This window comes from Limulus polyphemus, unplaced genomic scaffold, assembly GCF_000517525.1.
Source record: "Limulus polyphemus unplaced genomic scaffold, Limulus_polyphemus-2.1.2 Scaffold281, whole genome shotgun sequence".
NCBI classification, from domain to species: Eukaryota; Metazoa; Arthropoda; class Merostomata; order Xiphosura; family Limulidae; genus Limulus; species Limulus polyphemus.
The window spans coordinates 308,849-322,282 of NW_013665891.1; positions in this window are offsets into that span (position 1 = coordinate 308,849).

The window sequence follows — 13,434 nt, forward strand, 5'->3', positions numbered from 1 at the left end:
GCTAAGTTTAATTTCTCACCAAGGTCTCAGAACTGGAGTTATTGCCAAATTACTACTCAACTTGTTGTTTCAAAATCCTCAGCCCAATAGTCATTCGATATTCAAATTATTATTACAAAACCCTTAATCTACTGGACACTGTGTAGCCATCTTACTGCTACTAATCCTCAGCTAATTTTCCATAGGATGTACAACTTCATTTTCCTAAAGTTTCAGTTTATTCAGCCTATATATTCAAATTACTTGTCTGTAAATACAATGTTTATTACACATTACATATTTTTTTCTAGGATATCTCAAAAGGGCTGGATATTCAACTTACGTCCTATTCAAAAATCATCCTATTTGACACTGTACGTATAATCTCCTCGTAACGTTTATAGTTTCGTCTAAGTACTCGTCTGATTCACTGATAAAACTGTGTCTTATTAAAAGAAGGAGAGTATTTTGTTTATTTGATACTGTGAGTATTCTTTGCAAGGTAATAATTTAAAAAACTATTAGTTACCAATTCATGCGGATCCAATAAACAGAATAATATTTTTATAGATCTATTATGAATAATGTGAAACACCGTCAGACTATGAAGGTATGATATCCAAAAATCAAACCAGGAAGGTATATGATATCCAAAAATCAGACTAGGGAGGTATTCCCAGCTTACCATGCTTGTATCTGATATATGAAACGTAGTAAACTTTGATGTTCTTCCTTTTTTTGCCGGCTACATCAGGTAAAAACATGGTGTACTTGTATTTTGCTTTGTGCTGTATACGTTTAGCAGTCACATCACGTAAAAACATGGTGTAATTGTATTTTGCTTTGTGCTGTATACGCTTAGCAGTCACATCACGTAAAAACATGGTGTAATTGTATTTTGCTTTGTGCTGTATACGTTTAGCAGTCGCATCACGTAAAAACATGGCGTACTTGTATTTTGCTTTGTGCTGTATACGCTTAGCAGTCACATCACGTAAAAACATGGTGTACTTGTATTTTGCTTTGTGCTGTATACGTTTAACAGTCACATCACGTAAAAACATGGTGTAATTGTATTTTGCTTTGTGCTGTATACGTTTAGCAGTCACATCACGTAAAAACATGGTGTACTTGTATTTTGCTTTGTGCTGTATACGCTTAGCAGTCACATCAGGTAAAAACATGGTGTACTTGTATTTTGCTTTGTGCTGTATACGCTTAGCAGTCACATCAGGTAAAAACATGGTGTACTTGTATTTTGCTTTGTAATGTATGTATTTAGTAGTCACATAAAGCACCTTTGTATAATATAAATGCAAAGGAATTAAATGCTTTATGCTTTTCTGCACAATTCCTTGTACAACTGGGAACCGTGAAGCATATCCTTTGTTCACGAATTAAGCCATTTTAATTAACTACTTCTTGGCTGAAAAGGGATGCTTGTAAGTCCTCGTCTGTTAAAACGTTCGTTATAACTCTCATTTGTGAATTGCTATGCCTTTAGTAGTTGGCTTAACGATGAATAGACTTCAAAGTTTCTCATTATTCCGTATTCCTAACCAATCCTGTACTCTGTATAACTCACACTCTGTAGCTTTCCAGCTCAACTCTTAATTATAAGAAAGCATCTAATGATCAGGATAGGACCTGTCAGAGGTGGTTACGTTATTTGGAAAAGCTTTCAGTTACACGTTGTAAGCTAGAAATATATAGGCGGTATTAACAAGCAGTTCTACATGTTCCACTTTGTGAATAAATTTTAGTGAATCTGTCTAATCCGTTTCACAATACCAGTAATATTATAACAGAGCTTCTTTTTAACACACATAGAAATTTACATAGGTATACATGTGTATATATATACATACTTGTATAGAAAAGATAAGTTAAAAGCAAATGTAACAGCAGTACTAAAGGCGCCCATTGTATTAGTCCTTCTGCCAAATAAGGTCTTTCAAGCATAAACATAAATTTTTAACCAAATGAAATAAGGAAGAAGTGCTGATTTACTCAAATAACTAAAACTAAAATATAAATCAAGTAACATAAAGAATTTCAGAGAAAATAACCATAAGAAGAAACTAAATCAAATTAAATGTAAAAAAGAAAGAAAAAGAAGCTTGTTTGTTTGTTTGTTTTAGAGCAAAACCACATTGAGCTATCTGCTGTGTCAATGGAACCTCGGATTTTAGCGTTACAAGCCCATAAATTTACCACTGTCACACCAGGGGACAAAACAGAAGTTTATAAATTGATTTTATAATTATTGCTTTGAAAGATAACAAACAAATGGTTTTATTCCATTACAAACATATCTAAAAATTATCTTAAAAGTTTCACGTAATAGTACCAAAAACGTAGAATGAAAATATCTTTAAATGATATATTTATTTGTTGTGTTTACAAAATTTAGAAACAAAAGCATAAGAAGGATTTTTCTTTACTTTTGTTTGATTGTTATGAATTTCGCCCAAAGCTACACGAAGGCTATCTGCGCTAGCCGTCCCTAATTTATCAGTGTAAGAGGGAAGGAAGCTAGTCACCACCGCCAACTCTTGGGATACTCTTTTACCAATAGTTGGATTGACCGTCACATTATAACGCCCCCACGGCTGAAAGGGCGAGCATGTTTGGCGTGACGGGGATTCGAGGCCACGACCCTCAGATTGCGAGTCGAGCGCCCTAACCACCTGGCCATGCCAGACCATGATTCATACGTTGTGAAACTTAGCCCTATAAAAGTAACCACACACAATACGCATAATAATATGAAAAGAGTTAAAACCAATATTATTAAATGCCCTAGTAATCTTAAAAATGGCAGATCCGTTATTATCTCAGATTCTGATCATGATTTCAGTTGTGAAATATTATGTCTAAACATTTAAAAATAACAGTAATATTTCCATTGTAGGCAAACATCATTACTATCAAACAAATTAAAGGATATTATAGTAACATGAAAATCGCTATGATACAGAGAATGTATTAAAAATACTTTTATTTCATATTCTTTCAACTGTTCACTAGCTAAACTTTTTCACAAATCTTCTATTAATACAGGTTCCACACTTGAAACAGTACTGATGACAACACTAGTAGCAAGTAAGATCTTAAAGGTGCCCCACTGGCTCAGTGGTAAGTGTGAATGTTTGTAACGCTAACATCCTGGTTTAGATACCCGTGGTGGGCACAGCACATATAGCTCATTGTGTAGCTTTATGCTTAAAAAACAAGCCCTTTAAAAAAATCCAAATAGGTTTGTAGTTTTTGTTCGTATTGAATATTTAGATATTAGCTGTTCAATAAAAACTCATAATTTTTAAGACTAAATCCTCTTTCATTGTGATTATTAGCAATTTAGATAGATCTTTATTTAAGTGTACGATAACTACTTTTAAAATCAAGATAATTCGTCCATCTTCCAGTTAAATAGAAAACATTTTCCTGTTCAATAATCAGCCTGGTAGTTAGGGCGCTCTACTCTCACTTTGCGGGTCGCGGAGTCGAAACCCGTCGCTAAATATGCTCGTTCTTTCACACGTGTAGACGTTACAACGTAGCGGTCAGTTTCACTATTTACTGGTAAAGATTAGCCCAAGTGTTGGCAGTGGGTTGTTGACTAGCTGCTCTCTCTAGTTTATCGTTTCAAAATTATGAACGGTTAGCACAGATAACCCTCAAGTAACTTTACGCAAAAATCAACAAACACATACCGTTCAATAATCAACCATCATACTGTTTGATAACTAGCTCTTGTCCATTATACTTACAACTATTGTTGTGTTTAATGATAAGCCGCCTTTACCTTCCTATTCAGTAGTAATCTCACCCTGTTTAATAATCACCAAACATTCTCCATTTTATTAACCAGTCACTTTCAAATTTAAGAAGTAATACATATGATGTTTGATATCTATCAATTCAGTAATCATTTTCTTCATGTTTGATAAATGATTGGGTTGCTATTTAATAACCAGCTGTCTTCCTGCTCAAAATCTAACCACTTTACATGTAACAACCAACCATAATTTATTTAATTTGCTTAATAAAACGTCATCTTTGTGCTTAATAATCAAATAAACTGATCTTTCATAAACAACACTTTTTCTGATAACCGACAATAAAAAAATCCATAAAAACTGTATTTTATTTTAATTGTTTCATTAAGAAAAGAGGTTTTTATTGCACTTTGTTGAAAATGTTCAAAATTGATTACATTTCACACAAGAAATAAAAAACAAGACTTTAAAGTTTCTACACCAATTATTCCGATCTTTAGCTGAAATACGTAGCTAGCTATAAATACTATAACATACCTATTTATCTTAAAAATGTAAAAGAATCCTATAGGTATAAGATGTTTTTTTATTTCTTCATCTTAGTAGTTATCGGAAGATGTAAGCTTTGAGTCGTGATATGCCGTTTAAAACACTTTGCACTTTCAGCTCTAGGGGTGATATAAATGTAACAGTCAATCCCACTATTTAGTTAAAAGTACATGCTTATGCGGTGGGTGTGGCTGGCTGATTGCTTTCTTTTTGGTTAGTAGTTCTAAAGTAGGAATGAACTTGCCTGACCCCTGTGGTCTGTAAGCCTAGCGGTTTAGTTAATGTGTCGCATAAGGTGTCGTTCAGGTAAAAAACAACAAATGCTTCATAGTATTTAAGTGATTTATCCCCATCCTTCTTCAGTTGACTTGCATCACAGTAACAATAATGTTGTTTTATCTATTTATTCCATAATAAAAACGTTCCTCGCGTTTTCTTTAAATTCATTGTATTTGCTGTATAGAACTCCAGAAGATCTTTTTTCGACTATTTCTTCCAAAGTTGCATTGTCGAGATTTTCGACCAATTCTTTTACATCGATACAGGTTTGATCTATTAACAGGTTCACATCTGCTGCTCCTTCAAATGCTTGGAACAGAAGTATTTTCATTACTTCTAAGAAGATATTGTGGACTCTCATCGCCTTATTGTTTTCCAGACAGCACTTTCCCTATTGACCTGCTGACAAAAATCCCTACCTCAATCACTATGTCTTCAAAGTCTATACCTCACAAAAGCTTACCAAGTGCAGACAAATAGGAAAACATCGTGTGAAACACACCTAAGTGAACAATCACATATTGATAGTGCATAGGATGCTGCCAAAAAAATGCATATGCCCTCTTGGCAACAGAAAGATCAAAAGTAATGACTGCATAATCCCGAACAACTTCTTTCTCTGTGATAACCTCAATACATCTTGCACTGTTCAATTCTCATTGATGGAAGAATTTATAGGTTTCATGTAATCAACATTGGACTGCCTCTGTTCAATCTCAGATGGAATTGATCGTGTTTCTCCATGGAGTTTTACTCGACAAAACATCCAAATGAAGGTCTGCACACTCACTTATTCTACAACATTTGGTATAATCATAGTTGTCTGAGCCATCACTAAACTCGGTTCCACTTTTCCTTTCACACAACACAGGACCAAATCTTCAGGGGTATATTCAACATATCGTTTCATATTTAAATGTTGCATGATTAATATATAAATGATATAATTAAATGATTTGTCTGTTTGTAAGTATGCACAAAACTACACAATGGGCTATCTGTGCTCTGCCCACCACGGGTATCGAAACCCGGTTTCTAGCGTTGTAAGTCCGCAGACATACCGCTTTGCCACTGGGGGGGGGGGCTAATTAAATGATGGTATGAAGTAAGATCATGTTAAATTAGATTCCAGCAATACATATGTCATAACACATCATGTCTTAAATGTGGATATTACTTACATGATTTCAATACTTTGATAAATCTATCAGAGATACAATGTATTAATATTACTGCCATCATATGCATATGTCATATACAGTATGTCACATACTCATCACAATAGCTATGAACTCATCTTATTACCTGTATTAAGGGTGTACTTATAAAATAAATTCTAATAAATTGTGATTATATCACATATAGACAAGTATATATTTCAATCATACACCTTCATTCACCTGTACTTGATCTGAAACACAGTACATTGCACCATGTAGACCACCCCTTCTAACTCTATAAATAAAGCCAGAATTTAAAAGTGGAAAACAAGTTGATTTTAATCTCTTACATCATCAACCTTAGAAAACACAGTCTTGAAAAATCCCCAGAGGGTTTCACTATCTGGCCCATGGACTATTTCATTTCTTCAACAATTCGTCAGTAGTTATCCCCCATTTGCCAGGCAAGCCCACAGATGCATGTCGACCTCGAAGGGGGAAGGGGAGACGATGACATCACCAAAGACCGTGACTAGAGGTCGTGTTGCTAGGGGCGCAATGCTATACCGCCATGACGAACGATTAATAGTTTCACGAAGTGGAAACAGAGAACGTGTTGCTAGGGGCGCAATGCTATACCGCCATGACGAACGATTAATAGTTTCACGAAGTGGAAACAGAGAACGTGTTGCTAGGCTGCCAGGACAGGCGTCCATGATTACATTTCCTGACCATTTATATGTAAACTAGCGTATAGCCCGTTAAAAATGACGGGATAAATACTACCACCGCCACCCCATAGTATACCCTAACCTCACATTTCAGAGCTAACTGAAATAAATAAATTTTGCGAAATCAAGCTTGACTAACAAAGAGGAAGAAAAGTGCTGTAGATACAGTCAAACGTCGGTAAATTCCTTTGTGATCCAATCAAAATTAAGGTTATTCATGAAATGAATTCGTGGGGTATTCATAGAATAATTATTGGTAAAAATCAGTTAGATTAACAACTTCTAATATATAGAAAAGCCAGTGCATTTTGTTAGCATTACGTTCCAACAACGGCTTTTATGTCATGTCGCTTAGCAACAAAAGTATAGCCTAATATTCTTGTTAGTGTATGTACTGAAAGTATAAAATGAAATGTATAGACAACAAAACTGGAAAGAATATTTCTTGATTTCTTGATTTACTTTCTATTGATTAAAGAGGCTTGTTTTTTTTATTAAAAAGTTAGTGATACAACAGAAAATGGTTTAATTTGTAAACAATTTAAATTTAAAATTGAATCGATACGTTTTATGCTAGGTGATCCCACTATGTTTTTACTTTAGACTTATTATATCAGCATTCACTGTACTTATAAGGTTTCATGGCACTCAACCCCCCTGACGGTCTCTTTGCACCCCTCTCACTATAATCATAATGGGGAGACAGTAATAGAACTATTCTATCTGGGTAAATGTATTTTGGCTTTTATGACTCCTCCTATTTCGAGAAATCAAGCGTGACATGACACACAGTGGCTTTTATATAGATTAAATCTTCCAGATAAAAAAGACGCTTAACACTAATTTATTAGTTCTATATTTAATTACATTTTCTGACCAATTATATGTAAATAGTTCAGAAAAAGACGTTTATTTAAATATCATACAATGATTTAAAATTTACTGTTTTACTAGTTTGAACCACAGATGGAAATGAAAAGGATGTCTATATGCTGCATACTGTCCTACAGAAGTATAGAAACATATTTGTCAAGCGTGCGCAATTAACTGTACGTTGAAATGTGTATACAATCCTTGGTAGCCCTGCCCACTTTTGTAAAATACATGTAATACAAATATACATATATTATATATAATTGAAAACAAAAACGTAAGTTGTGACTTGATTCAAATAATGGATAACAGCAGATTTGTTAAAATACTGATGACAGTAAGATTGTCGTTAAAATGATGGTTTTAACGTAATTAAATCTAGACATTGATGATGTAATCATATGTGAAAAATATAATAACACGTCCACCCATGTAAAATTAATTATTTTGTCAAGTTATATGGATAGCATTAAGTCAAATTAATGAAACAGTAAATTTTAAATCATTGCATGATATTTAAATAAACGTCTTTTTCTGTACTATTTACATATAAATGGTCAGGAAATGTAATCATGGCTGCCTGTCATGGCGGCCTAGCAACATGTTCGCTGTGTCCGCTTGTTGGAAATATTACGTAATCATGACGAGAAACCCACTTTGAGACTAATAATGCTTGAATTGGTAATGAAGAAAAACTTAAATATAAGTTTAACATAACAGCAAATATACAACGTTTCGACAATGTTCTGTCATCATCAGGTACAAATAGCTTACACTGACACAAATATATATATACAGTATGGAACAAAGAGGACACATGACCGGATACTGTTGCAAGACTTAGAAGAGATATCTTGGCAACCTCGGGTGTTGGTTTAGAGTAGGGTTGTTTTGTTCAATTAAGATGGATTCCTTGATTTTTCGTTTGTTTATGTTTGGTTCTTTGTTTAAAACTACTGTGTTTTTAATAGATATACCATGTTTTTTGAGTTTTTTGGGGTGCCAAGATATCTTTTCTACGTCTTGCAGTATCCGGTCATGTGACCTCTCTGTTCTATACTGTATATATATATCCGTGTCAGTGCAAACTACTTGTACCTAATGATGACAAAACCTTGTCGAAACGTTGTACAATGGCTGTTATGTTAAACTTATGTTTAAGTTTTTCTTCATTACCCATTCAAACCGTCTCCAAGCATTATTACGTAATCTTCCGTCATGGTGGCATACCAATGCGCCCCTAGCAACACACCCTCTGGTGACACTTCGTAGAACTATGGTGTCATCGTCTATAATGACTTCATCGTCTTGCCCTTCCCCCCAAGGTTGACTCGAATGTACCGCCCTCTGGTGGCGTGCATAACAAGTGAGGGATAATTACTTTCGTCTGTTTATGAATAGGCAGGCTAATATGTCTCATACATCCAATAACCTGCCATTTCAGTTTGTAAGTCCATCAGCTTTTCTTTTTCTTTTTTTTGTAGTGGTATTTTGACTCTTAACAGACTGATACGCACCTATAAACCCAGTGACAACAAGTACATTATTAGGCAGTAAGTATGTTGTACCGATACTATTGGTAATATAGTGTACATTCAGATGCTGATTATATTCATAATCAACATGTAATTATCAGTTTAAAGGAGTGTTGCAATAGACTTGTAAATATAATAATTCTAATAATTAAGAAAAATCAGTGACATTCACTCTTGTATTAAATATTTAACCCATCTTTTTGATATAAAAATCTCAAACACTGGTTTTAATATTTATCACGATTAATATGAAAAATAGAAGATAAAAACTCAAAAATATTTCCAGCATTTGTTTGTTTTTATTGGAATAGAGCTAATGATATTTTGCTAGGTATTATTAAACTCATTTTCAGAGATATTGAATTTAAAACGCAATATATATAAATATGTTATTCAAACAACAAATATTCATAGATTTATTAGATCTGAAGTCACATATGCTTCATTAACTACCTTATAGAAAACAGTCTTTAATAAATGAAATTTCGTCCTTATGATTTTGTTTGTATTTATTGTGCAAAGTACAAACTAACTGTAATCGCAACATAAATGGTTCTTCCTCAATAGTTCTACTTGGTGTAATTTCTTAAACTCATGCTTATGTATATATATATTAAGTCTTTAACTTCGTATCAATAAGTCTGAGTTTTAATCATTGACTTATACAAAAGAGCATTTTTCTGAGAAGACTTGCTTTACAAGAAAAAGTTGTGAAAAGTAAATCCATTTACGCTTTAATGTTAGTTCCATGTATTCGTGCCTAAGTACCACACTTTGATTTACAAGATCAGAAAGAACCTAAGATCTCTAGTTTCTTGTAGTAGTTCGTTCTTTATTTTCTATACTAGATTGCTTGAGGAAACTCGTATCTTGACAGGTAAGGGAAAAACACAACAAATTGTCTCTTCTGCTAATTTCTGGTAAAAGGGTGTCTCGAGGACCCCATTCAACACCGCTCAAACCATCGTTAGGCACGTGCTTGCCTAATGATGTCTGTGAACACCATGCCTATTAAAAGTTTGTTAATTAATTCACGTGAAGTATATATTTCCTTAGTGCATTCTAAGTTATTCAGATATTAAAATGTCTTATTTGTGAATTTTTAGCTTGATAATCGAATTAACGAGGTTTATTATTATAAATTTGTGGAAAAAAAGTTTTCTAGATATTAAATTAGTTTAATTAAATCTGCTTTATTGTATCAAAGAATTGATATAAAGGTTAAAAAAATCGACTTTATACTTTACAGGGTCTGCTAAACAAAATTAAAAAATCATTGTCTAACTTACTGTTAATGGTGTACGCCTCTTTTATTCAAAAATAATGAAATAACACTAGTGGGTTTTGATAATTAATTTGAAGATGTCTTTACAGTCAGGGTTTTGTATAACATTTGTATTCCTAAATACAGTAACAATAATTGAACTTTTTGTCTTTCAATTCCATTCCTAAATACAGTAAAAATAATTGCACTTTTTGTCTTTCAATTCCATTCCTAAATACAGTAACAATAAGTGAACTTCTTGTCTTTCAATTCCATTCCTAAATACAGTAACAATAAGTGAACTTCTTGTCTTTCAATTCCATTCCTAAATACAGTAACAATAATTGCACTTCTTGTCTTTCAATTCCATTCCTAAATACAGTAACAATAAGTGAACTTCTTGTCTTTCAATTCCATTCCTAAATACAGTAACAATAATTGTACTTCTTGTCTTTCAATTCCATTCCTAAATACAGTAACAATAATTGCACTTCTTGTCTTTCAATTCCATTCCTAAGTACAGTAACAATAATTGCACTTTTCTTTCAATTCCATTACTTTCCGAGACAGTTAAATATATCATATTTGTCATTTTGGAATGTGTGTGCTCATAAAACAAAACAAAGTACTGAACAGCTGTATATAATTATTCAAATTATTATGACGTTTATTGAGCGTTTACATTTCCCTTACACGATTATAGATACAGGAGTTGAGTAAAAGAATGGAAAAAAATCTATTAATTTATGCACATAATTTATTCATATGGAGTTGGTCCTCTATAAGCAAACAGTACAGCATTAACACAACTCTCAATTGGTGAAACAAGATGTGTTCATCACACAATGATATTTTTTATCCTTTGTCGATCAAAGTTACTTCTCTGTATAGCAGAGACGGCTTGTATGGGTATTAAACATTAATCAAAATATAGTACAAGAACAACATTTCGACCTTCTTAGGTTATCGTCAGGTTAAAAATGACAGTTTGAAACTGACCGTTACTGGGCAAATGTCTTGGAGACGAGAGTGTGAACGGGTACAAGACTGTAGGGGCGTATCAGTTAGATGTTAGGTGATTAATTAATATAGGTATAAAGACGTTCCTTTGTGTTATTTCAATTTTGGTTTGAGTTCTTATATAAGTAGAGCTTCTTTGATTTCGCGTTTGTTTGTCTTTGTTTCTCTACTTAATATGTTGGTGTTTTCTATGGATATGTTGTGTTTATTTGATTTGCAGTGTTCAAAAACGTGGGAAGTTGGTTTTTCGTGTGTGTGTTCATTAAATCTGGTTTCCATTTTTCGGCTTGTTTCTCCGGTATAAAAGTCGTGGCAGTTGTTGCATTGTATTTTATAAATAATGTTAGTGTTATGTTTGTCAGTGTAGTTTTTACATAGCATGGATTTTAGATTTGTACCCAGTTTTGGAATTAATTTAGTGTTTATTGGAATGTTATGTTTTGTTATCAGTTGCTGATTTTATTGATAATATCGGGAATATACGGTATGCAACAGTGCAGAATTTTATAGTTACTTGTTTCATTGAGTTTATTATTGTTTATTTGCTGTTGATTGTGTTATTGGCATGGGTATGTGTGTATGATTTTTTCGACGGTTTTTGAAGGAAATTTATTGACGTTGATGAAGTGTTGTGTTAATTGTTCGATTTCATCGTTAATTTTATCGGGGTGAGCATAGTTTTGTGACTGTGTTTATTTTTTTTTATTATGTTGAGCTTTTGTTTTGTTTCATGTGCTGTCCAGTATGGGTGATTTTTCTGTGGATTTCTGTTTTGAATTGTGTATCGGTTCTTGTGATCTTGAGGTTGAGAAATGTTATTTGTTTAGCTTTCACGTATTCGCAGGTGAACTTAATGTTGGGGTGTATGGAGTTAACGTGTTTAAAAAACTATGCGTGTGTTTTCTGTAGATGTGAATCCAGCAAATGTATCGTCAACATATCTGTACCAGTATATTAGTGGGTGTAAGGCTGACTTGATTGCTTGAGATTCGATCTGTGTCATGAAAATGTTGGCTAGAATTGGTGACACAGGAATGCCCATACTTAAGCCATTTATTTTTATGTAATATTGGTTTTTGAACATGAGGTTGGTTTTGGTGGTAGTGAATTCTAGAAGAGTTGCTAGTTGGTTGCTGTAGATGTGTATTAACGGGTTGGGGTCTTGGATATAAAGTTATAAAGCTATCTTGCAGACGGCTTCTGTAGTTGGGACTTCAGTGAAAAGGGAGATTACATCAAAACTGGCCATTAAGGCTTTATGGTTTAGTTGATCCTGAATATATTTAAAGTTAAAAGAGTCTTTAAAAAAGGATCCTGCTGATGTTACACATGTAAAAAATGACCACGCTATGTATTTACCAAGGTTGTAGTTAAACGATTCTTAGGTCAACATTATGGGTCGTAGTGGACAATCGGGTATGTGAGGCTTGGTGGTGCCGTACAGTTGTGGTGTGCGGGAGTCGGCCTTACGTAGATAGGAATAAAGGATTTCTGAGATTCTGTTGTTGTTTTTCAATTGTAGTAGCACTTTGTTTAGTTAGTTTTCATGTGCTTTTGTTGGATTTGTGAGGATTGGCTTAAATTTGGTTGTAGCTGACAGGATGTTATTCATTTTATGAATGTACTCACTTGTATTCATTATTACAATGACATTGTCTTTATCTGCTTTTAGAATTTTGATGTTGTTGTCTTGTTTCAGGTTGTTTATAGAATTAATATATTTCTGTGTCAGGTTGTTTTTTTTTTAGCTTTCTTTTCTGTGAAATTATGTTGGTGGTTATGTTTGAGAATTGTTTGAAAATATTGTTTAAAATACTGTTTTGGGGTGTTTTGTGGAAACACATGTTTTCAGTTTTACCAGATAAGTTTCAAACTGTCTTTATTAACCTGAACATGACCTAAGAAGGTCGAAACGTTGTTTTAATACTTTATTTTGATTAAAGGTTTTAATACCCATACCAGCTGTCTCTGCTATACGTATCTATTATTGGTTTGCTATAGTTTGTATCGGAGGCTGTAACTGTGCTTCTTATAACGCTTATCAATCGGGACACTTCAGATATTCGACCAGGAACATTTATAAATTTCAAACATTACAAACCATTCACATCGGACATTAGTACTTTTACGAAAACATTACCTAACATCATCGGTGGAAACTCGACCTGTAAACGGCGTGTGATCAGCGAGAACTACAGGGCTAGCTAGCTCCCTGTTAAATGAATTATACCTACGTCACCTCGAAATTAACTCACTCATCGT